Raw genomic sequence first — 25866 nt, 5'->3', positions numbered from 1 at the left:
GCAGCCACAGCATGAAACTACCTTGTCCCTCAAACAAACTGCCTCTTTCTGGCTTAAATAGTGTAGTTTGACCAATCATGGAGCTGGGCAATCCTTCAATCAGAGCTGCTGTGGGTGGTGTCTTGGCAAGGGCTATAGCCCTAGTAGCTTCTTAGCTCATTGTGACCAGGATGTGGCAGCTACCTGGGGACTCTCAGGCCTGGGCCCAAGACTGGGGACATCACATGATTGGCTGGAGAGCATTAGGGTCAGAGTATGATTTCAATGGTGTTCTGGAGGCCAAGGACAAGTCAGAGCAGAATTTGGTCCTTAACTTGTATCTGCCACTTCCAGAGACCATGATTTATCATCTCTTCCACAGGATAGCACTTCAAGTGGTGAAAGTTTCTTGTCAGCGTTGTTATGAGCCTAAATGCAGACGTGGGATTTGACCCACAACTTCTGTCAGAGAGCAGCTATACCGCACTAGAATGCAATGATAATGTGTTTGTGAAGTATGGTTAGATGTGAGTGTAAGTTTAAACTGATATTCCACAGCAGCATCTGCAGCATATTCTAATATTCAATAACTAGTAAAAATTAATGGAAAGGCCCCACTGTCACATGACCAGTTCACACGAGAAACATATATATTTTAAAGTACAAGCTGCATGCCTATATGATAGAACTTAGTTTAAACTTAATTCAAGGACTTACAAAAACCATGTCAACAGGACTACTCGCAAGTTTAAAGTTAATAGTGTACTTAAATGCTTTGCTTGATATGGGCAAATAGATGCATGCTTCCATATTTTAGAAGGGATTGCTATGTGCCCTCATTTCAACCTTCCCTCTTGCTCTTTGAAACTATCATAGCTAACCTGCAATCCATAACATCTGCAGAGTATCAGAGGAAGGCATTGCTTTTCTATTTGTCTAAAAATAGGTCTAGTGGCAAGGAATTCTTGATTTCTAGTCCCAGCTCTGAAAGTGACTTGGGCAAATTACTCTGCCTCATTTTCCCTGTTTGTAACTCCCTCTCTTCCTCATAACATTATGGTGAGCATTAATAAATAGCATTAAATTGCTTTTGTAACCTCCCCAACACATCTTTCCCTAAGTGGAGCTGTGAAACTTATGTGGGCCCTGCCAGGGCCAAAGATTGCATCCCAACAGAGCTGCTGCCCTGTTAACAGTCAACCCTCCTGTAAGAAAAGAGACTGGAGACAGGTAACTAATGTAGCAGCCCCAGATGTCCCCAAAGAGGAGAGATCTGTTGGGTTCTTTACCCCAGAGACCAGATGCCAGGGAGAAGGAAGCGACTGCCCAACGGACAGTTCAGCCAGCTACTTCAGCTGCCTCAGCCTGCAGCCTGATCACCAACAGTTACCTCAACCAGGAGGAAAAGCGGAAAGCTTATATCTAAGCTTGTTACCCCAGTGTGAGGAGTGTTCCCTTGGAGCTGAAAAGCTACTTCTGAGATGCAGACTGGTCCATGGATCATCAGATCCCTCAGATAAGACAGACACCGGACCACAATGCCTGCAGCATCCACAAGTGCACCACTAACAGGGACCTCGACTGGGGACAGACATGTTAGAGGGCTGAGTTAACAATTAAAGTCAGGGAGACTTTGCTGTGGTTGTGTTAGATGACCAAAAGAGAGAGAAAAAAAGTTTATGGTACCCCGCCCCATATATATATAATCTGTACTTAAAACAACCTAGCCACATTCATATATATTTATTTAGTACAACTTGTTCTTTACAATTTTTGTGTTTATAATTTCTGTTGTTTCTATATAGTTTATTGGAGTTACTTGGTAATTTGAGTACTGTGTACTTAGTTATGACATGAGCACAGTATGCCCTGGTAGGATGGATTACCCATTATTTCCCAGGAAGCACTGCCATTGGAGTATCATTTTGAATAATCCAGATAACTAGTGGGAGGAGTCATGAGTACAGCAGGGAGACCCAGACTAGCAGGATGACCTGGGCCCTTGGTAGGTAATGCGCATCCCATATCCTGAGTTTGTTCCCTCAAGGGCGCCAAGGTTACACTTTGAAGAGCATAAGTGCTATAAAATTAAGTACGGCATTATAATGATTATATCATTTCATTACACTATATAATTCTTCTTGCTACATCCATGGGTAACACAGATGATTTATACTCAAAAAAGACACCGGTCCTTGAATGTGAAATTAATGCTGCTTCTTAAAAAATGCAGTAGTAAAAGCAGACAGCAAGGGGAATCAGCTTCTCTTCAAGTTTTTGCAGCTGTTCTTTCTCTACTCAGGAATGTACAGTTCACTGCTTTTCCTTCCTGGAGAGTCCTTAAGAAACAACAATTAACTATGCAATACCTTATCATGCATTCCATGATCATGGAGAACTTTTTTATCTGTGTCTTCTACCTAAAGGCTATTGAGAAGCATTTAAAGGCAACAATGAATATGGATGAGATGAGGTCAAGCAGATGGGGCTGATATCAGAGAAAGATAAAGAGTCATATTTAATGTGGTTCATAGCAATTGCTATAAGCATGTGCCCAAAATGATATAAATATGTTGATGAAAAGCAGGTGATGAGTTTTCAAATTTCTTCAGCATACTGCAATAAGTAACACAAGTCATGTAGGCCCAGATCCTGAAAGGCATTTAGGGGGCTAGCGCCCATTGAAATTTGAGGATATGGGCTTTAGTGTCCTCCTCAGGGTTTGGTATGTAAGACAATGGAGTCTATCGCACCAGTTTCCCAGGGCAGAAAGAAACATAATGACGCATCTCCCCAGTAACATCTCTCTCTCTCTCTTTCTTTTCTGCATTTAAAGTGGGAGTGGGGGGATGTCACAATTTGTAATTTGTAGGCAATGGTGCAACCACATAGAAAATACTTGGGAGGCAGCTGGACCGATAGATTTCCAAAAAGGGGTTATTTGTTTTTAAGAGATTCTGTCAACGTCTTCGAAAAAGATGTTTCCTCAGACCTTAAAGGAGGGCTTTCTACTGCCCTCTTTGCTCAACGATTGTGTCTCAAAGAGGAAATGGGTTGCACCATTTGTAAATTTGATTAGCTTCATTCTCTTCACAGTGCAGATTGCAAGCAGTAGCAAAAGTTGTGGCATTCATTGGAGATGGTGTTCCACTCGGTCTGGCATCCAGACAAAAATATTCCTGCACCAGTCCTGCAACAAATTCAAAGTTAGAAGGGCTGTGTCCATTGTTAATGAAAGCTCTGCCCCTAGATACAGCCTTAGGAGTCTATAATACAGAAAAATCATTTCAGAGGGTGGAATAGAACCTCTGATTTAATGAGTGCTTCAAACACTATGAGACATCCTGAGGTGTCACCCATAAGGAAAATGGTTTTGGACAGGTTTCCAGTGGATGTGGTCTGAGAAAACAAATAATGAAATAACACAACCATTCCATCCCCTGTGTCACTGAGTAGCTCAGAGATTTGCCGTGGCTTTCGTCTCTTCATTGTGTTTTAAAGTAATGAGAACACTGGATTAGAACTGGCATTGAAATGACTATCCTGCACACACTTACTGAATGTCTGAACAAATCTTTGCCACACAACCCATCCTGATCTGGAAAAAAGTTCTGGTTATGATTGATGGCAATAGAGTCAGGTAATACTGTGACCATCATGCTGCAGGGGACAGAGGAAATATGGTTATGGGTTCCTAAAATACAGCCCGGGGCTATCCCCGCACTGTAGCTGCAGGATGAGGGCAAAACGGATCAACTGCAGCTTTCTGATGCTGTTGAACATGCAATTTCTATTCATCTAGCAAACAAGACACTAATCTGAGAAAAAAATTAGATTATAAAATTTTGCAAATATATATGCAAATCAGGTGCAGTCGTTGGGCTTCTGGCAAGCGGCCAATATGACCCTCTGAGTTAATAAGTTTGACTATTTCTTTATGACGTAGTTATGGTTACGTCTCTCTTCTAAGATAGGCCAAACTTTTGAAATATGATTATGCCCCTTTCCAATAACTTTGTGGGTGTGACATTTATAGGTAACAGAATATGTAAATATCATGCACTGCAATTAAATATTCGTTCCCTTGTGCATGGTCCACTTAGAGATGCCCTGATGGTTTAGAAAAAAGGGTTGTGCCAGATAAGGTATTTGCTTGCTGTTCATAGAATCTTGATTATGTTATTGTTGTATATATGATTCCACAAAGTCTCCTTGGGGTGTTTAAGATTGCATCTGTGATCTGGCATATCCAATGCAATCTTATAGTGAAGCAAAGAATGTGATAGAAAGATGCCATTTTTCCACTGATGCACTGGAAACTATAAAGTGATGGATATACAGATATACGGCAAATGTAGTAAATAGGACTTGGCTAAAGCAAAGGCAGTTATTAATTTTGTATATTTATTTTTTAAAAGGTGGCCTTAATGTCTAAGTAGGGCCAGGAGGTTTCATTATCAGCTGTCTGCTTCACATTTACCTCTCTTTCACCATTAAGGGTCAGATTTCCAGTCCTGTGCTCAGACTCTTCTGGATGTAAAAATGCATACATGTTTGTAGTTTAATTGGAAAATACACTCTGTGAAAGCAGAATAAAAACAACAAAAGTGAAAATGCAAGTTAAGAGCACAACTCTGCATGTATTTGTCCATGTAGTTGTACCTCTGCAGTTCTGAAAAATCTGACTTTTAAAATGTGCTGGGCTCCTGCTGCCAACACCTTTCTAGGAAGGGATTCCAGGAAGAACCTTCCATGAGCCATACACATGCAAAGTTGTGCCACCCACTGCCCATGCCCAGACAAGTAGCTGTTGTATATAGGACATTCCAACCAAGGAGCTCTGTGGCTCCCCTTACCTCTGTCCTACCAGTCAGAATTGGGGGAAGGGGCTCCAGCGTCCTCCCTTCACCAGCCTACTTTCAAGTGCTGACACCTAGCACTCTGTATTCCCAGTTAATGAAAGTAAACATTTAATAATATGGTTCCTATCATCCCCCCTGCCTCAGGTTTCTATTACACATTTTCATGTGCACCAATCCTAAATAGTTTGGGCTGATTTAAATTATACTGAATGACATCAAACAGTCATTGAAGCTGCACCCTTTAATGCTAATTCTGAATGTGACCCACTGAGAATTTCAAGGTTTTTTTCTTGCCACCTCTGACTACAGACTTACCTGAATAGATTGTGGTGAAGAACTGGGTAGTAAGATATTACCAATACATGAGTTTCTGAGCAGCAAGCAACCAATCACAGCAGTGCTGAAGGAAAGAGTGTAAGGAAGGTTGTTTGTGTGGTGTCAGTTAAGTCAGAGGAGCAATGTTTAATTGACAAAACAATATATCCCTTGGACTACTAGGCTCTGTTCAGAGAAAGTGCATCAAATAAACCTCAAATATGGCTCATCATCTTGCACTTGCATGCAAAGAGGAACACTGCACCCCGATGAGAGAGGTGAGAAAATCAACTCTGAATCCAAAAGAAAAGCGCCAGACTTCAATGGAAGGTACCAGCTGCAATATTTTAGATTTTAAAATGCATCGGCTACATCAAAAAAAGAAGTACGTAAAAGCTGTCACCCTAATGCAATAACCTTAGAGCACTTCTGTCACCAATTCTCAACCAGACTAAGAGAAAGGTTTCTGTTATTTACTTATTTTTAAGCATGGAACTCTTATGAGTGTTGCCCATTCTCACTGGTCAGGATGATTACTGTTAGAATTGCATATTTATTCCAAGCTACAAACAGACTCCCTTGGCCGTTATGAAGACCCTTGTCTTCCTTAGCTTATCTTGCTCCGTCAGAACCTTTCAGGATAGCAACATTGAACAGCTGGAGGGATTTCAGAATGGTTTAAAATAGCATAGTCTTTTAAATGAAAGTGTTTGTTATTATAGGCCCTGGAAATAGCACCCCTAAGTACAATATCCTCTTCCAAAAGAGCTGCCCTAAATGTATTCAATTCCAAAACAGTTACCTCTTCTACAACAAAATCATTAAGCTGAGTACCCTGGCTTAATTAGACTTAGATGTCATCAGGGATTCACTCTGTCTTAATAAACTCATCTGTTTTTATCATCACTTCTGTAACGTAGTCCACAAAACCCCAGTTATCTTGTCCCATTGCCTCAGGAGCACAATTAGAAATTATCTGTGTACCTTTTGGACTGGCCTTCAGAGGGCCACATTTTCAAAGATTTTGTGCCCACAATATCAGGCACTTGCCACTGCAGTAACAGGTGCAAGTGGGCTCATGCCAGCAGAGCATTTTCAGAGGAAGGTATAACTTGAGCACCAAATTGCTCGACTCCATTTGTGAGACTTATGGCAAGATTATCAGAAGAGAACAGCACATTGGGTGCTGAGCTTTTTTTGAACGATCTGTCCCAGTATAGCTGTGACATTCTCCAGGGTACAATCTGGCCTGTTGAACGGCTGTGTTAATTCTCCAGCTCAGGGTGACTTTTATCCTGCTTTGTTAGTAACATGCAGCGTCTCTAGGCTCTGCTCACACACAGCCATTAGCATGGAAAGTCACTCCTAGCAAAGTTACACAAATGCTCTCCCAGCCACTCATGAACTATATACAGGGTAACACTAACAAATTCCCCAACATCAGCCTTGCACCCCAGAAATGGGCACCTTTTACTGCTCAGTAAAACCCTGTGCAGTATAAGCTCATACTAGTCCAACATTCCAACAAAGGGTAATGTCTATATGGACCAGCCTTGTTGTCTCAAGTGGAGTCCCCAAGTCCCATTCAATCCAAATACACCCTGGATTAGATAAAGGAATATAACAAGTTTATGAACTAGAGAAAGAAAGATTTTAAGTGATTATAATGATAAAGGCATAAAAGTCAGAATTGGTTACACAAGAAATAAAAGGATAAAACCACAAAACTATTTCCTAAACTTTACCAAGCTAAATAAGATTTAAAAGCAAATAGATTTCTCTTACCCCAAAATTTTCAGCAGTCCATACTAACTGGAAAGCCTTTCAGTGACGACAACTCCCCCCAATCCAATGATGCTCCTATTGTCTTTCAAGCGATCTCACATCAGTGAGTAGAGCTGAGGGAGGAGAGGTGGAGAGTAGGTCACTGTCTCTCCTTCTTATACTCTGACCTTTGTACTGGAAATATATTTGCTGGAACATGGAGTCAGCAGTTCCACTGCATACATGTTCTGCCAGCTGTCCTTCGGGTGAATTGTAAATATTTTGTTTACAACTCCCCTACTGGTTAATCTCTGATTAAAGAAGTAATGACTCTTTAGCAGCCTGCTAGCGTGCAAGTCTGTCTTTGTCTCTGAAAAACTCATTTGAGCCTGCTCTTCTAACTTTGTAACATGCTACAGTAAAATCATTGTCATACTTTAGGGTCTCATAACTTTACATACAAAGGATAATAATGTTCAGCAGATTATGAGTTTTCAAATAATACCATGCAAGGCATACATTGTACTAATTATATCATAATCATATAAAAGTGATGAATGTGGGGTACAGGGTGTCACATGGAGTACAGGGTGTCACAACAGCCCTCTGAGAGCAGGTAGAATGGGGGCATGACAATGGTTGTGATGGAGTAGGTGAATCGGTTCATTATGGGAAGGATATGTCAAAATAGTAAGTTTTGGAATTTGTTCTACAGATAAACAGGTTCATTGTCATCCTCAGCTCTTCTGGCTAAAAGTTCCACAGTTGTGGGCCAGCCAGTGAGAAGACTCTGTCTCCTGCTTGCATTAGGCTTCCCCTATTCATTGAAAGTTTCATTGTCCCTGAGTACTGAAGCTTTCTCAGGAAGTTTGGATCACAGAGTAATAAGTGGTCTTTGACATATAGCTCAGTCCCAGCCTGTTGTGTCCTAGGGTAATCTTTGGGTGGGCTAGAGTTCACTTCATTGCCCTTTTCCAGTGCCTAAAAAACCCCACAACTCCCATAGAAAAGTAGTTGGAGACCCAGAGTTCAGTCTGTAAGGATTTTCAGTAAAGACTGTACAGGGTCAACTTCCCCACATTCAAGTCCCAAAAGGAACTAAAGAAATTAATTTAATTAAATAACTTTATAAAATCATATGATAAAGAAACAAATAATAATCTAATTTTTACAGCATGACATGGCTATTTTATAATCCACAGACATTACCTTCACAGTTATACATAAACATAAATAAAGAAAACAAATTAAAATCTGAACAGTTCAGTCCCCAGTGAAACACAGTGAGAAGAAACTTAGTCCCCAAAAGCTTACGTTTAGTTCACGTAAGTCTCAGTTAGAGTCTTTGATCACCAAATCTATACAGTTTGCTGAGTCTAAAACAACATCTTCCCTCCACTTGCTTATAGGAATCTTCAGTTGGAATCTATGCAGACTCTTCCTCTGCTGAAATCACTACTAGCCAGTCAGTTAACTAATTAACCAACCACTCAGTTAAGTCACAGGTGTATAAATTTAAAGAAAACTGCTGAAAAATGCTTCAGAGGTGGGGACAATAGCCTGCTTTCTGCTCCAGGGCTCAGCTTCTCCCAACTCACACAGGACACATGGCCCTTCGTAAAGCAGCTACCCTGACTGCTTGCCCTCATGGAGTCTGACCTCAGCAACAGGGAACCTATTGGAGCATACCCAAAACTACCACATCCAATTCCAGAAGCTTCTTGATGTGGAGTGCTATATCTGCCTAGCAACAATGACTCAGACACAACTCACTCTTACCTCCCCACAATGAGTCTCTTAAAGAGATATCTCCCTATTAGGCACATGGATTACACCAGCTCTTTACACAACATTAAAAATATGAGGAAACCAAATTAGCACAGCAAATAACCATGTTTTTAACTGGTTCTGGTTGCTTCTGTAATAGAAGGCAGGGAGGCCTATTAGATGGCTACTAAACTATTTAAAAGGATGTTATCCAGTTCCTATACACTACACAGCCCATTATTATTCTTCATGTGGCTGACGTAGATATAGCAACAACTATAATTTTACATTCAGATGGTTAAACCAGATAATTGCATCTGGAGTAGCAGAGTGTATCGCTGCAATGCCTCCTTCATATTTGTGAATTGGGCATTGATTTGTTATATGTTCCATGGTCTGTTCTGGTGACCACCGTCATGCTCTGGAGAGTCTTTAATTTTCCATTTGTGCAGCAAGTATCCGCATCTGCCATGGTTTGTGTGGATGTGATTTAGGGTTGCCCATGAACTTCGTGGGAGATTGAAGCCAGGGATCTTCTGCATCAGGTCTTTCACAAAGTGTTTATTTGTGACTTCTTGTGAACTCCATTCGGCTTTCCAAACTTCATGAGGGTTGAAGTTGCATTGTTGAAGGTTAAATGCGTGGGTCCAAAAGGGCTTACACGACTTCAAGTGGTGGTGAGAGACGTTGCTAAGGTCCTGATGGATGGAAAGATGTTCATTTTCCATGATCCTCTGGAATTCCTGAAGGGTTGTGGCATCGTGGCAAATGGATGGGGGAGCAATGTGCGACAGTACTGGCAGTCAAGTTGTTGGGATCGACTTGAGGGTTCCAGTGATGCACCACATTGCAGTGTTCAGTTGAACATCAACAAGTTGAGCATAGCTACTTCTGGCCCATACCAGTGCACAGTACTCGGCTATGGAGTACACAAGGGCCATCGCTGATGTCCGTAACCCTGCTACTGATGCTCCCCAGCTTGTGCTTGCCAGTTTCTGGACCAGATAGACTTTTGTCTTCGTCTTGGCAGCTCCCTTCTTCAGATGGTGATGGAAGGTTAGTGTGCGATCCAGCTCCACTCTGAGAAAGGTTGAAGTGGGGTCATGGTAATGGTGATCTGAATCCCTGCAACAACGTCATGTTATAACCAGTTCGTTGGCCTCCTTACCGCCACCACCAAGAAAAGTATCCCCAGAGCTTCTGGGAAGAATACATGCCCCACTGGACAAAAGAGATCCAGGATCTGCACCAGCAGTACAACTAGTCGGGCAGACCACAGGTTGCAAAGCCCCTATTAGAGTCTCTAGACTCAGCCAGACGCCAGCAGTGGATTGAGTGTGTTGAAGGTCTGAACTTCACACACTCTAATCGCCATGCGTGGGCCTAACTACAACATCTGAGAGCCACTAATCCAATGGAATATCGTACCTCAAAAGTACGGCCCAACTCCATTGCCTCCAAATTAGTGGAGAGCACAAAAGAACCACTCGACAAAAACACCAAGCAAGAGATACATTTTCAACTACATCGAACAATGACCTCAATCCTTCCATAAGACCCCCTCGCCATCCGTACAGCCCACTGAGAATTTAACAATTAAAACAAGGAATTGCTCCTTCTCTTCACCCTCAAGGGTACACATCCTCCCAAAGGTGACTGGGGGTTGGGGAGGAGAGTACAGGAAGGAAGCAGTAGCATGGCCTCCTCCACATGCACTGATCTGAGAGCAGGCAAGATGCACCAAGAAGGGTGGATGACATTCTAAAGCAAGTGTTAGTTTAAGCATTCCCATGTGTAAGAAAGGACTTCCTGTGCATGAAGTGCAAGTTGGTGGCTGTGTTGAAGGAAAAGATTCTTGGATTGGAAGGGCAAGTAGAGATGTTAATGAGAATCAAGGAAGCTGAGGAGTTCTTAGTCAACCAGGTTTGGGAAACAATCAGTCCCAGGTTCAAGGAAAACAGGAGATGGCCACAAAGGAGTAGGAGAGAGAAGAAGTCACTGAGGTGGCCAGGCAAGGCATAACCACGAGAGGCAAGAGGTCACTGCAGCATGTTTCACAGCTAGAAATGGACAAGGATGGGCAGGCTGTAGCCACCAGAGGGAAAAAGACCAGGAGGAATTCTACTCACCTAGAAGTTTCCAATCAATACTAGGTTCTCAATGTGGAAACTGTAAGACATCTCTCAAGGTATCCAGCTGGTCCAAAGGAATGGAAAGATGTATGAGACACAGGTCTCAGGGATTCATCACTGAGTGGGTGTGTTTCTAGTGGGGTTCCTGCAGGTATCTGTTCTTGGCCCTATGATATTTAACATTTTTATCTGTGACCCAGGAGAAAACATAAAATCATCACATATAATGTTTGCAGATGACACAAAAATTGGAGTGGTAATAATGAAAAGGACACGTGATTAATACAGAACAATCTAGATAGCTTAGTAAGTTGGCCACAAGCAAACTATGCATTTTAATACAGCTAAATGTAAATAGAAAAGGAGTACTTGTGACACCTTAGAGACTAACAAATTTATTTGAGCATAAGCTTTCGTGAGCTACAGCTCACTTCATCGGATGCATTCAGTGGAAAATACAGTGGGGAGATTTATATACATAGTGAACATGAAACAATGGGTGTTCCCCTACGCACTGTAAGGAGAGTGATCACCTCAGGTGAGCTATTACCAGCAGGAGAGCAGGGGGGGTATGGGGGGAACCTTTTGTAGTGATAATCAAGGTGGGCCATTTCCAGCAGTTGACAAGAATGTCTGAGGAACAGTGGGGGGTAGGGGGTGGAGTAAACAAGGGGAAATCGTTTTACTTTGTGTAATGACCCATCCACTCCCAGTCTCTATTCAAGCCTAAATTAATTGTATCCAGTTTGCAAATTAATTCCAATTCAGCAGTCTCTCGTTGGAGTCTGTTTTTGAAGTTTTTTTGCTGAAGAATTGCAACTTTTAGGTCTGTAATCCAGTGACCAAAGAGATTGAAGTGTTCTCCAACTGGTTTTTGAATGTTATAATTCTTGACGTCTGATTTGTGTCCATTTATTCTTTTACGTAGAGACTGTCCAGTTTGACCAATGTACATGGCAGAGGGGCATTGCTGGCACATGATGACATATATCACATTGGTAGATGTGCATGTGAACGAGCCTCTGATAGTGTGGCTGATGAGATTAGGCCCTATGATGGTATCCCCTGAATAGATATGTGGACACAGTTGGCAACGGGCTTTGTTGCAAGGACAGGTTCCTGGGTTAGTGGTTCTGTTGTGTGGTGTGTGGTTGCTGGTGAGTATTTGCTTCATGTTGGGGGGCTGTTTGTAAGCAAGGACTGGCCTGTCTCCCAAGATCTGTGAGAGTGATGGGTCGTCCTTCAGGATAGGTTGTAGATCCTTGATGATGCGTTGGAGAGGTTTTAGTTGGGGGCTGAAGGTGATGGCTAGTGGCGTTCTGTTATTTTATTTGTTGGGCCTGTCCTGTAGTAGGTGACTTCTGGGTACTCTTCTGTCAATCTGTTTCTTCACTTCAGCAGGTGGGTATTGTAGTTGTAAGAATGCTTGATAGAGATCTTGTAGGTGTTTGTCTCTGACTGAGGAGTTGGAGCAAATGCAGTTGTATCGTAGAGCTTGGCTGTAGACAATGGATCGTGTGGTGTGGTCTGGATGAAAGCTGGAGGCATGTAGGTAGGAACAGCGGTCAGTAGGTTTCTGGTATAGGGTGGTGTTTATGTGACCATCGCTTATTAGCACCACAGTGTCCAGGAAGTGGATCTCTTGTGTGGACTGGTCCAGGCTGAGATTGATGGTGGGATGGAAATTGTTGAAATCATTGTGGAATTCCTCAAGGGCATCTTTTTCAAGATGTCATCAATGTAGCACAGGTAGAGTAGGGGCATTAGGGGATGAGAGCTGAGGAAGCGTTGTTCTAAGTCAGCCATAAAAATGTTGGCATACTGTGGGGCCATGCGGGTACCCATAGCAGTGCCGCTGATTTGAAGTTATACGTTGTCCCCAGATGTGAAATAGTATACCTCCAGGAGCAAAGAATGTAGCCATACTTACGGATGGGGGACTTTATCTTAGAAAATGACTCCAAAAAAGATTTGGGGTTTGTGGTGGGTAATCAGCTGAAAATGAGCAAAAGTGTGGCCGAAAGGGCTAATGCAATCCTTGGATACATAAACAGAGGAATCCTGAGTAGGATTAGAGACACGATTTTACTTCTTTATTTGGCACTGGTACAACTGCTGCTGGAATACTGTGTCCAGTTCTGGAGTTTACAGTTCAAGAAAGATGTTGATAAATTGGAGAGGGTTTAGAAAAGAGCCACGAGAATGATTAAAGGCTTGGAAGAATGCTTTACAGCAATAGACTCCAGGGAGCTCAATCTGCTTAGTTTAACAAAGAGAAGGAAAAATGTGACTTGATTGCAGTCTATTGTCCCTACCCAGGGAACAAATATTCAATAATGGGCTCTTCAGTCTAGCAGAGAAAGGAACATGATCCAATGACTGAAAGATGAAGCTAGACAAATTAAGACTGGAAATAAGGTGTACAATTTTTATCTAAAGAACCCTATCTGCCTCCAGACTTGGGGCCTGGAAAGAGGAAAATCAATTCTCTGTGTAGACTACTCACATAGTGTATTTACATTTTGTAAGATATTCTGAAACCATGGCGATGGGGACATTATAGAAACATTTGATGGGCCGGAGGCCATCCCTTTGTCTCTGTTTAAAGTGCAGGTGGGCATGGATACGTACGCTAAGGAGGACTTTAGACATGATGCTCATTTGCCTGCTCCCACAGAATCTCCAACAGCAGGAAAGGATTATAATTTTTGTGTCCACTGCAACAAGAAGTGTCTAGACATGATTTGTACTGGGAAATCACTCATTAAGCACTGTTGTGTGTGAAACACTTGTTTCCATGCTGGGACAATCAGTCTGGTTTGTATGTAGGCAAAATTAATGCTAATGTACCTTCTGTTCAGATGAGCAGGTCAGCACAGCAGGTCCAGTAGGTAATGTTTCTAATTACCAGGCTGAGCAGTGTTACCTGATGGCAGTTTATTGTAGAAGATATAAAATGACTGCACAACTCCCAAGGTGTTTTTTATAAAGTCACTAAGAGGTGACGGGGTATGCCTTAGTGATTACTAGATATTGCAGAGATTGTGTTTATTTGTCACTTCAATTCTAGGAGCTCCTCTGGAGCCACATGTTTTTATTAATTCAGTGACTGACAAATAATGTCTGACACTCAGGTATAGGGCCTTATGCTGGAATCTCTTACTGGAAATTCCGTTCTGCTAATTGTTGCTGTAAGCAGGACTGCATGGCACACGCTTTTGCCTCTAGGCCATGCCATCTGGACCTGGTATTGACTATGCTCTATTATGAGCTCTAGGAATGTGAGCTCATTGATTTTTCTACCTTTTCACTAAAAAAAATTAAAATGGTGCCTTTAAAGCCATGTGTTGATCTTGATGACGTCTCAGAATATATTCCAGAGCTAATCAGAGGCTTGGTGTGCTAGGTGGACTATGTCTATCATAGTATTGAATAGACAGTGTGGCTGAGGTAACATCATTTACTGGGCCAACTTCTGTTCTGAAGAAGAGCTCAGTGTAGCTCAAAAACTTGTCTCTTTCACAAACAGAAGTTGGTCCAATAAAAGACATTACCTCACCCACCTTGTCTGTCTAATATCCTGGGACCAACACGGCTACACCACAACTGCAAACATAATATTGAATAGTTTACCACCTGCCTTAAAAGCACTACACAAGGGCATGTACCCAATGTTAATGTAACACTTTTGCATTTTAATAGGCTTATGTTAATGTCTTACAAAATGACAAAGGGTGCTTTTGAACTCTTGGGTTAGATGGTATGGTGGCATGAAGAGCTCTAACACACTGGGCACATGTTGGGTGCTAGCCCTATGGGTGGGTGCTGAGCACTTGAAAAATCCAGCCTCATATCTTCCAGATATACAGTGTGTCTACATGTCAAATGATCACATATCACAGAATTCTGCTCCTACTAGTGTCTCAAAAGAGCAAAGTAGTGATATTTAATATTGTATTTTAAAATCTATTTATGCACTTGTTCTGAGAAGAGGGATGGGGAGTTTCAATCTCTATGCAGTTTCTGGTTTCTGTACTTTTCTTCAGTGGTGACTAAAGCCCTCTGTTCTCATATTCATGTATGAGGAAAACTAAGGCCAAGTTCTTCAAACCTGGGTATCATGAGGGACAACATAATGTCAAAGTAATGCACATTGGCGTGAAAAAGATAAACTGCTCATACACTTTACAAGGTTCTAAATTAACTGTGTCAACTCAGGGAAGGGACAAGGGCCTCACTAAACCAAGCTCTTCCTTGAACTATCTACAATGTGAAGCTGTAGTAAAAATAAACAAACAAAAAGATTGGATGCCTAAGGAAAGCGATGGAGATTAGTCCCGAACTTATTATAATGGCGTTCTATTATTCAATGAGGTGACAACATCTGGAATACTGTATACAGTACTCCTCACTAGGACGTGCCAGAAAAATAACCATTAAGCTTGATAAAATATTGGAATAAACACAAATTTCGAAACCTCAAAGTGGGATGAAAATTAGACCTTTTGAAATCTAAGAGAGACATGGCACCCCAGAATAGTTAATAGCCTGGTGATTAGGGCATTCACCTGGGATGTTGGGGATTCAGAGCAGGGACTAAATGCTGGGACTTCCACATCTTAGAGGAACACCCTAGCCACCAGCCCACTGGCTATTCTGAGATCTCTATCTCTGTTGGGTATTCTGGGCTCTCACTCTTATAGCATGGAAATGAGAAAAAAAATTTATTGAAACAGTGGTTTCCACAAAACATTTAGGTTTTGACAAAATGGTATTTTTTGACAAAAAAAAATTCCAAGCAGCTCTGTTGCTCACCCTAGCTCAGAAAAGCATATTGCAAAATTAGAGGGAGTTCACTTTTTCACACAAGGGAATTAGATTGTGGAACTCCTGGCCACAGGATACTGTTGAGGCCAAAAACATAATGAGAATCAAAAAGTGATTGAACATGTCTATGGGTAACAAGAATACCCAGAGTTATAATAGTCATTCCAGAGAAAGATTGAATCTCATGCTTCAGTGTTTAAGAGAATGTCTAACTAATAGAGATTAGGAGGAGACCTAACACGCATGCCTCCCTAACGCAAGGTTTCATGTCACTTCCTCTGATGCATCGGGCGCTGACAACTGTCAAAGACAGGATTCTGGACTACATGGATGGCAATTCCTGTGTTCCTCTACATCCAAAGCCTCTACATAGCCCATTGATTTCAGCGGGAGCTGCAGGTGCTCAGTTCTTTTGGAAAAAAAAAAAACAAGCCATTTACACAGGTGGTTAAATATGGTGTTATATACAAGCCTAAATTTAGACATGCAAGTTTGACAGATTTGGCCAACTTCTCGTGAAATATGGGGCCAGGTGCTAAATAACCCCACTCTGGTACAACCCCCCCACACTCACTTCAATAGAGCGCTTTGTCCAAGCAAGAACGGCAGGATCAGATCCACTATGTACATCTGTAGATTTCTACTAAGGGTAAAACCACTGACTCCAGATAAACAGAACAAAGTGGATACAATACTAGGAAGCAGATGGTGTGTATCTCTGTCTCAGCACTGGCTGTGACATGTGAGTTTGAACATCAGTTATATAAGAAGAGATTCACAACTGACATGTGTCTTCCTTTAGAAATGAGACAGGCAGGCTATTTTTTTCACATAACCTTTTGTACAGAGCATACGTTCTGTAAATATGACCCATATTTTTGAGAGTTTGCAAAAAATTTAAATACATTTGCATCTTACATGGGTAGTCTTAAAACCAATTCTAAAACACTCGTCACAGGGGAGTATGAAGCAGTTTGTCTCTTCCAGGCATGTATATTGGTTAAGCAGGAGTATTTCTTTAGATAACACTACCATCTGCCACAGAAAGAATATTTGTGTGAGAAATTCAATTCAATAGGAAAAGGGCTTTTCTGTCTTTTCTAATACAGAACTTTTCAGAACGTGCTACTTTTATTATTGCTCTTCTGTTCATAGGAAACATACCATACAGTAGTCACATTTATCAAGTTCCCTCCCTTTGGAAAGATTGTACCTGTTTAAGAGATGTTCCTTATGCTTAAAATGGGGAATGCCAGAAGGACTGATAATTTCTGTCAAAGCAGTAAAAACTGTTGAAGTGCAATTATTGTATTTGCATAGTTCTTCTTGCACATAATCCCTGAACTACAGTTACTCATAAATCCTCTTTGACATGTTACAGATAAGAACTGCTTTACTTTATAAACATGGCCCAGCTCTATTCTCAGACTTCAGAAGGAGTTGCAGGCATCTATATGAGAGCTAATGTGGGACCATAAGAACTCCAGAATCCAAAAAGAGGAAAGACAGTGTGAACATTTTGCTCAAGGGAGGCTGTATTATCTAGTGGTTAGAACAGGTGTGATGACTCTTTGAGTTTGATTCAAATTATGTCATCAGCTTCTGGTGCACTCTGTGCAGGACTCCAAGGCCAAAATCTCCAGACTTAGGTTGCCTAAACATTATGTACTTCAGTCTTTGTGTAGATCCCTAAATAAAAGTGGCTTGGTGTTCAGAGGTGCCAATATTCGCAGCTCCCAACTGACATCAGCACAAGCTTCTAATAAGAAGGCCACTTATTTTATTTAGATGCCTAAATATAGATTTAGGTGCCTAATTTTAGGCAACCACCATTGAAATAAATTGTCCTTAACCTCACTGTGAGGCTAATTGTCCTTAACCTCACTTAATTCACCCATTCATAATATGGGGCATTCTGTAATACTCACCTACCTCACATGGGTATTGTGGTTTAGTTTTTGTACAGCAGTTTCAGAGCCTCAGATCAGACACTCTACATAAGATGAAAGTACAATTAATTAAAAACCCACCTTTGAACAATGGTTATTACTACCCTGGAGTTCTTTTGCTCAGGAATTTAGCAAACACACTTCTTAGCCTCATCCACTCATCAATTTAGTACCATTATCTCCTTAATTCAGGAAAAACAGAAGCATTTACTTGGATATTAAGTAGATACCATTGACCCCTTTTAGTCTCTTCTGCTATTTAGGAAATCCAAGTGTGAGTCATATTTCAGATGAATGCCCCAGACTCACTATGAAAATAAGTAAACAAATATCACATCAGGATCAGTGCTATTGTTACTGAACTAATAAGTGGTTCACCACAGTTTCAAGTTTTGCATCTTTCCACATTGAGCCAGAACAGACTGGATATGCGTTCTCACACAAAACGTTAGTAATGCAATTAGATCTATCTTTTGAACAGGGCTGATACATGAAGCATGATACATTATTGCAGCAAAGTAAAATTACTAACATTATTGGAAGAAAAATAACTGAAATGGGATCAACAGTTTTTGACCACACAACACCATATCATTAGCAGTGCCTGCCTGGGTTGAATACCTGAACAACTCTTGTTACCTGCTGTCACAAAGGCAGGGGCCTTTTTCCTATGTAATAAGTGAGAATGGATATTCTTTTTGTGATTTATTGCGTGTGTACAGCACCTAACACAACGGGGCCAAATCCCTGACTGGGACCTTTAAGTGTCACTGCAGTACAAATAATTCATGATAATGGTTTGCATGGTTTCTTGGCCAGCTCTTCAGGACAGGGGCTGTTTTTGTGTTTGCACAGCAGCTTTCTTGATGGGGGCCACAATTCTGAATAAGATCACAGGATGCTATTGTAATATAAACACTAAACAATAATAATGTACTTCGTGGATGACTGAGTGAGCCTTGGCTCCGAACCTCTTACCAGCTAGAATAGCTGAGCCAGCATGGGATAGGTAGTAATTTACTGCTGGCCTATCCCAATGTTAGGTATAGGGAAGCAGTAACTCTCTACCCCTCAGGAGCAAGGAAGAAACAAGAAGGGCAATGTGATTCAGAGGTGTATCTTTGAGGCACAATGCCTCCCAGGGCTACTCCTGTGGCAGTGCAGCTTACACTAAAGTCACAATCAGGCCCAGGTTTTTTTAATCATTCTGGGTTAATGTATTTCGGAATGTCTCTTTTTATATGTGTATGTTTATATATGTATATATGGTATGTGTGTGAGGCATATAAACATGCACATCATATTTTGCTTTTCAAGTGTAGCCAGACAATGCTGTCTATGTCATGCTGTGCAGCCTAGAAAGCCACTCTAGTAATGTAGGAGCAGAGTATAAAAGCCATAAGGTAGCAGTGGGTTATCTATTGATCTTTTAAGAGCAGGATGCATAATAATCTGTGCGTATTTACATGAGTGCCTCTTGCATTATACTGCAGTATTACGTTTCCAGGTGAGGGTTTTTTCATGTACTATAGGGCTCCTGAAAAGTACCAACATGAGAGTCACTGAGAATGAAGCCATTTGTTTATCCATAAAATAGCTACAGCATGAGCAGCACAAGCTTCCTCACACTGCCCCACCAATGTGCTTCAGCCCTGTACTGATTAGATCATTTTAAGGGGTGAGAGTGCTTTTCAGCCTTGAAGCTCATTCAAGGACACCAGTTAGTGCCAGCTGCGATGGTGCTTTTTGTGAACACCTGTTCATTAGGAAAGGGACTGAAATCACCAACTAATTTCAGATAGAGGTGACTGAACAGTTAGAAGATCGCTTTCATGCACTGCTGACCTACTCTCATTGAATCTGTTTGACTGAGAGAGGAAAAGCTCCAGATTCCATGTCCTTAAGCCATTTGGTCACCAAGTATTTAGACATCACATTTTGGTTATGATATAACTCTGACACCAAGCACTTTTTAGACATACCATTAGAACTGGTTGACCACTAACATTTCAAGGGGGGAGGGAAGGGCAAAATGAAGACATGCCCCCTTATGTCAGCCACAGGAATAGCTTTGTCATAGGTTTCAAGAATAGCCTTTGATGTTTCAGCCTAAATTCCATAGAATAGGCTCTGTCAAAACAATGCTGTAGTTGACCTGGAACATACCAATAAGAACACTGAATACATAAGGTGTCAGGTAGAAGGCATCTGTGAAGTTGGTTCCACATGAATCGTGTTGAAAAGTACCAAGTAACTAAGCAAAAGTTGGAGGCAGGGCAAAATTCCTTTTCAATGTGAAGAACCTTCACCAATCATCTGAAGGCATGTGAATCTATGCCTGCGTGTGTTAGTGTTAATATTATAAGAAGACCATGGTTACCTAAGAGTTCAGTTATTAATGTTCTGCATACCATGAGCATTTAGAACTTCCTGGTGACTGTGGAGATAAAGCTCAGATCTTCCTGCTCCAAAAACACAGCCTCCTGCCACCTGACCTAAAAGAGAATCTGGTATCTGCTGGTAGCCAAGGATCTGAGACATAGTTAAACAGTTCTCATTCTACCCAGTATATATGTGGCAATGGTAAACATGTAGACTAGCCAATTTATTAGTCTGTACAGTCATAATCTTGATAACTTCCAGGAGTCTTTCTGATCTTTTTAATGCAGTCTGCAAGTCTGTTTCTCCAAAGGCTACTACAGCACTATGCTATGCTCATTCCAGTCTCACTCACACTTCTGATCTGACAATTCTAACCTCTTCAATAGCTACATAAAAGTTAGAGCAGACCCATCCAGCAAGCTGCCACTCCAGCCAGAGCTGCCGGTAACAGCTCAAGTTGCTCTTTTTGCCGTGTGGTTGGCTTAGAAACCATGTGTCATAAAGAAAAAACACAAACTGAATTTTTGCTAACAAATATTTAAGTGAATAGGGCAGGAGATGGTAGCTGTTTCAGGAGAGACAGGAACATGAAAATAAGATTAACAAGATATGAGAAGGCCTTATAGAGGGTTGATACACATTAATTTAGAGGTTGTTGGTAATTCCATGAAAAATGTTGATGACTATGTCCTTCTGGGGCAATGTCAAAGTCAGATTCAGGACTCACATAATTTGTCAGACCACTCTGTTTATTAGCAAAGCGTTTTGCCAATGCACCCAGATATGTGAGCCCCTCTCTGAGGCTCAAGTTAACTTATTTATACAAATAAGCCAAAGCCAATTTAACTTAAGAGACCAAAGGAAGCAGAAACTGACAAATATACATACATATCTTATTTGCATACTAACATTTACCAATCTCCTAGCTCAGTAGGAGCTCTAAGTTAATTAGTTTGAGGACCCATTGTCTCACACTCCTTAATGTTTCTCTTCCTGACAACTACATGTCACCAAACCCTTCAAGTAGCATTTCTTTAATGAATTATAATTTCAATATAATTCATTCTACTTTCACAATCCCTCCTTTTGGTCAAGCTACGCAATGACCAACAATGACTGGGTTCCACATATCAATCGTTCTTTATCTCTTTGTTCATCAGTGATATTTAAAATCATCAAATTAGAACTCTGGTTTGGGGCAGCTATCTGTGTAGCATGTCTGACACAATTTTGGATACAACAGGAAAGTAACTGAAAACATACAAAAATTATTAGGATTCCAAACAGGAGAGTTAGGGCTCCCTGAAACAACCAGTTTCCTATGCCAGAGATATTGAAAAGGTTACTTAGCCACTTCCATAAAGAACTTAGCTCTTCGTGGGGAAGATATGTGATTTGTTCTAAGTGGCTAGAACGATCTATTACCTCATTGGTGTTGTCTGGTATATACACACAGCAGTCTTTTCCAATGAGAGCACAAGTCCCTCTTTTTGCTGCCAGAACTATGCCCAATGCCTGACAGTTTTGGACGGCCATCTGTCGGATTGCCCCTGTTTCTTTGGCCAGGGCTCTTAAACTTTCTCCGGTTTCATTTGCCATTATTTCAACTACTGCTTGTAACCTTAGGAGCCTTTTTGCATGGTGTATTACTCCCCCTAATGGTATGAAGGAACCGCCAATGGCCTCTTCCCAGGTTAAGGGGCTTATGTTATTTACATACCATTGGGCATCTGTTAAGTCCCTTCTTTTTCGCCTGAATTTGCAGAGGCGTTCTCGAGGGAAGGTTCCTAGCACTCGGAATTGTGGGAAGAGTCGGGCGGGATAACAGATTCCTGACCAATTAGCTGGTAGTGCAGTATAAGCTCTGGTCCCACACACCCAGTGATGGCCTATTAAGGCCGGGAAGGGTCGGTTGCATCCATTTGTCATATAGGTGTTTGCAAAGGAGGAGTAGTATCCCCCAAAGGGTACAGGGTAATTCTCCTTACGAGGAGTGGTGTTATTTGCATGACATTGAAAGATTGTATTGTTTTCACTAAGGTTACTGTAGGGGGAACATGAGATTGATTTCTCTGTTTGATCCCAGGTTGAGAAAAAAAAATTCGTATCTCCATACCCGGCCCGCCACTTTTTAGTTTTGTTTGAATAATCCCATACACCATTGGCCACAATATGCTGAAGGCAACGGTTTTTCCCCAGATCCAGCCCTGTCCCATTACACACCCAACACCAATGACCTTTTCCCTCCACCACACTTATCCATTTAGATGCATTTATTCCCACCGCTTCCCAAGTGTCATTGCTATTCCATATTTTGTTAAATGGACGAGGCCCTCCAGTGAGGTCTGGGGACTTGAGTGGGATAGCCAGGACAGGAACACCAGTTTGAGAGTGGGCTGGGATGTGGCTGCAGACTCAGCAATTAGAAATATTAAGGGTCTGAACTATCCACACCTGCTGCTGGATAAAAGAATTGTCATCGTGGTCTCCCCAGACCATAAGATACCAGCAGCCAAGGAACAGCATCTGCTTCTGGCATCCCTTACGAGAGCGTAGATTGTAAGGTATTGCAGACTGTTCCTCTACGTCTTCTTCTGGAGTCAAAATTGACTCTGCGTTGTCCTGAGGTGATGATTGGTTCTCTGGGGATGATGCCTTCTTACACTGTGAAGCATGTATCCACGCTGTGATGCCAGATAGTTTAACAGCCATCTGTGTAGTAAGCAGTACCTGATGAGGACCCTTCCACCGGGGCTCCAAGGCGTGCTTTCGACGATGGCGCCGTACATAGGCCCAATCACCTGGCTCGAGCTTGTGGCAAGCGTCGGAGGTGGGTTCCGTGGGCCAGGCAGCTCGAACCTGTGAATGGAAGTGACTTACAGCTTGCATTAGTCCCTTGCAATACTGAAGGAGCGCACTGTGAGTCAAGTTCAAATCTGGAACGGGAGTAATGGTAGTCATAGCTCGCATAGGGCGTCCCATAACAATTTCAAAGGGACTTAATTTATGCCTTTGGGATGGAGTGGATCTCATGTCCATAAGGGCTAATGGTAAGGCTACTGGCCAGCTTAATCCTGTAGAGTCACAAATTTTAGCAAGCTTATTCTTAAGTACACCATTTCGTCTTTCAACTGCACCTGCACTCTGTGGGTGGTAGGGACAGTGCAACAGGTGTTTGATATGCAATATACGGTCCAGGTGTTGACAAGTTGTCCAGTAAAATGTGTACCCCGATCACTGGACAGAGTAGCAGGAATTCCCTTGGCAGGCATAATATGATTTAACAAAAATTTGGCAACAGACAGTGAGTCAGCTTTGCGACAAGGAAAGGCTTCAATCCAACCAGAGAATAAACATACCATAACCAATATAAATTCATATTGTTGACACTTAGGCATTTGTACAAAATCAAGTTGCCAATGCAAGAACGGTGGTTGAGGCAGACCCCAGAACCCCTGGGCCACTTTTACAGGTTTACCAATATTATGGCTTTGGCAAATGGTACAGGCTGCACAGTGGCGGGCTGCAAAAGAGCTAAAATGGGGGGCCCACCATCCTATCTTAGTTACAGCAGAGACCACCCCTCCTTTCCGACATGCGAAACAACATGTAACAGGGCGGCCAGAGACGGGTAGAGTGAAAAGGGGGCTACAAAGGCGTCAGTAGGTGAGCGCCAAAAAGAATCGGGATGTAAAGAGCAACCTTGGGCAACCCAGGATTCTTTCTCAGTTTCTGGGGCAGAGTCTTGGAGCAGGGTGAGGTCAGTGAGGGACCAGGAGAGTAAGAGGAGAGTGGAGAACAAGGGAATCAGACATTTCGACTAGGCGCTCTGCAGCAGCCACAGCACGCAGGCAGGGGGGTAAGCCTTGGGCAACAGGGTCTAAAGTGGCAAAGAAATAAGCCACTGGGCGGTTCTTTTCTCTATGCATCTGAGTGAGAACTCCAAGTGCACACCCAGATTGTTCGTGGCAGAAAAGGGTAAAAGGCTTAGAATAGTCAGGCAGCCCTAAGGCAGGGGCAGAAGCCAAACCCTGTTTGAGGGAAACAAAGGCAGAATTGGCCTCAGGGGGCCACAGCATAGGGTCAGGCACAGAGAATCGAGTGAGTTCCTGGAGAGGTTTTGCATGGGAGGCATATTGGGGAATCCATTGTCTGCAAAATCCAGCCATGTCTAAAAACTTCCGGACCTGGCGTGGGGAGCGGGGTCGGGGAAAGCTAAGGATAGCTTGGACGCGGGTGGGAGAAAGTGCACGGGAACCCTGGGAGAGGAGAAAGCCAAGGTATGTGACAGAAGCTTGACAGAGTTGTAGTTTAGAGCGAGAAGCTTTGTGACCCTTATTTGCTAGGGCAGTAAGGAGCACTAAAGAGTCAGTTTCAGAGGCAGACAATGAAGGGGAACAGAGGAGTAGATCATCTACATATTGGACTAGTGTGGACCTGGACGGGAAAACAAGGTCAGCAAGGTCTTGGGCTAATGCTTGGGAAAAATATGACGGGCTTTCAGTATACCCCTGGGGCAGTGTGGTTCATGTGTACTTTTGCCCCTTGTAAGAAAAGGCAAACAGGAACTGGGAGTCAGGGTGAACTGGGAGAGAAAAGAAAGCAGAGCACAAATCAACAATAGTAAAATGAGTTGCATCTGGTGGGATAGAAGCCAGAATCTTTGAGAGAGGCAAGTTTTGATTCTGTCCACCTATGATTTGCCTCTTCCCACCACTGCATGAAACAATCAACCTCTCCTTTTGCCAATTTAGTTTTAGGTTGGCCGAGTTTGTCTTTTAAGACGTCTACTCGGTCTTTGTCCCAAGATCCTAACAGTGGCCACTGAATTTTTATTTTCACTGAATTTATTTATTTTCACTGAATTTTGGGATTCTCCTGAGTTAGCCTAGACCATTTTTCCAGAAATTTACAGGAGTCCAGACCCTTCCTAAAATACATAAAATGAGCCGGTGTTCCTTTAGGGAACTGTCCCGACTTAGACGTCTGGTTACCCATACAGGAGGACTTTACACACCAATCACACAAGAAGGAAAGTCGGGTTCGTCAGAGCGATGCCCGGTGCAACATACAAAAGGAGCCCACAGGCTACTGTCTCAATCGCCCTTGCTTTCACACCAAGGGTTTTACCCAAGGCGCGGTGCGGCTGTGATTGTGCAGATTTCACTCACTCAGACCGTGGGGACAGGAACCCTTTGGTCAGCCGATCCCCGGACGGAGACGGCGCCCAGACTCAAACACACCACAGGGAGGACGGAAAGACACAGAGACAAGACAGTCCTCAGTCCAGACAAAACACAGAAATAATTACCTGACCAGATTCCTGATGTCAGATCCCAGGATCCCTACCAGAACAGAGTGGGAACCAACAGGTTCGATGGCGTAGACTTCACTGTGGTCATGCACCCTTCCGTTCTGGCGGAGGACCGCTCAGGCCAAATGCCCAGGTGCTGGCTTGCCATGGCCGTCCTAAGAACAGTCAGGAGTCACACGGCCCCAGTGAAGACGGTTGCCATCTCAGTGGGACCTCCGAATTGTCAAAGTCAGATTCAGGACTCACATAATTTGTCAGACCACTCTGTTTATTAGCAAAGCGCTTTGCCAATGCACCCAGATATGTGAGCCCCTCTCTGAGGCTCAAGTTAACTTATTTATACAAATAAGCCAAAGCCAATTTAACATAAGAGACAAAAGGAAGCAGAAACTGACAAATATACATACATATCTTATTTGCATACTAACATTTACCAATCTCCTAGCTCAGTAGGAGCTCTAAGTTAATTAGTTTGAGGACCCATTGTCTCACACTCCTTAATGTTTCTCTTCCTGACAACTACATTTCACCAAACCCTTCAAGTAGCATTTCTTTAATGAATTATAATTTCAATA

General features: G+C 42.3%; 1 long non-coding RNA gene across 1 annotated transcript; it reads right to left on the bottom strand.

Moving 5' to 3' along the window:
- Positions 1 to 1707: 1707 nt before the first annotated feature.
- Positions 1708 to 8664, bottom strand: LOC122464197. Its single transcript, XR_006288137.1, has 5 exons — positions 8235 to 8664; positions 6942 to 7054; positions 5157 to 5241; positions 4460 to 4558; positions 1708 to 3169 (listed from the first exon to the last, which is right to left on the bottom strand). It is a non-coding gene; the product is annotated as an uncharacterized LOC122464197 (long non-coding RNA).
- Between the last annotated feature and the right edge of the window lie 17202 nt (positions 8665 to 25866).

Source organism: Chelonia mydas, chromosome 2 (assembly GCF_015237465.2).
Source record: "Chelonia mydas isolate rCheMyd1 chromosome 2, rCheMyd1.pri.v2, whole genome shotgun sequence".
Taxonomy (NCBI): Eukaryota; Metazoa; Chordata; order Testudines; family Cheloniidae; genus Chelonia; species Chelonia mydas.
The sequence above is the reverse complement of the archived record's forward strand: the minus strand, read 5'-3'. Positions and strand labels throughout refer to the sequence as shown.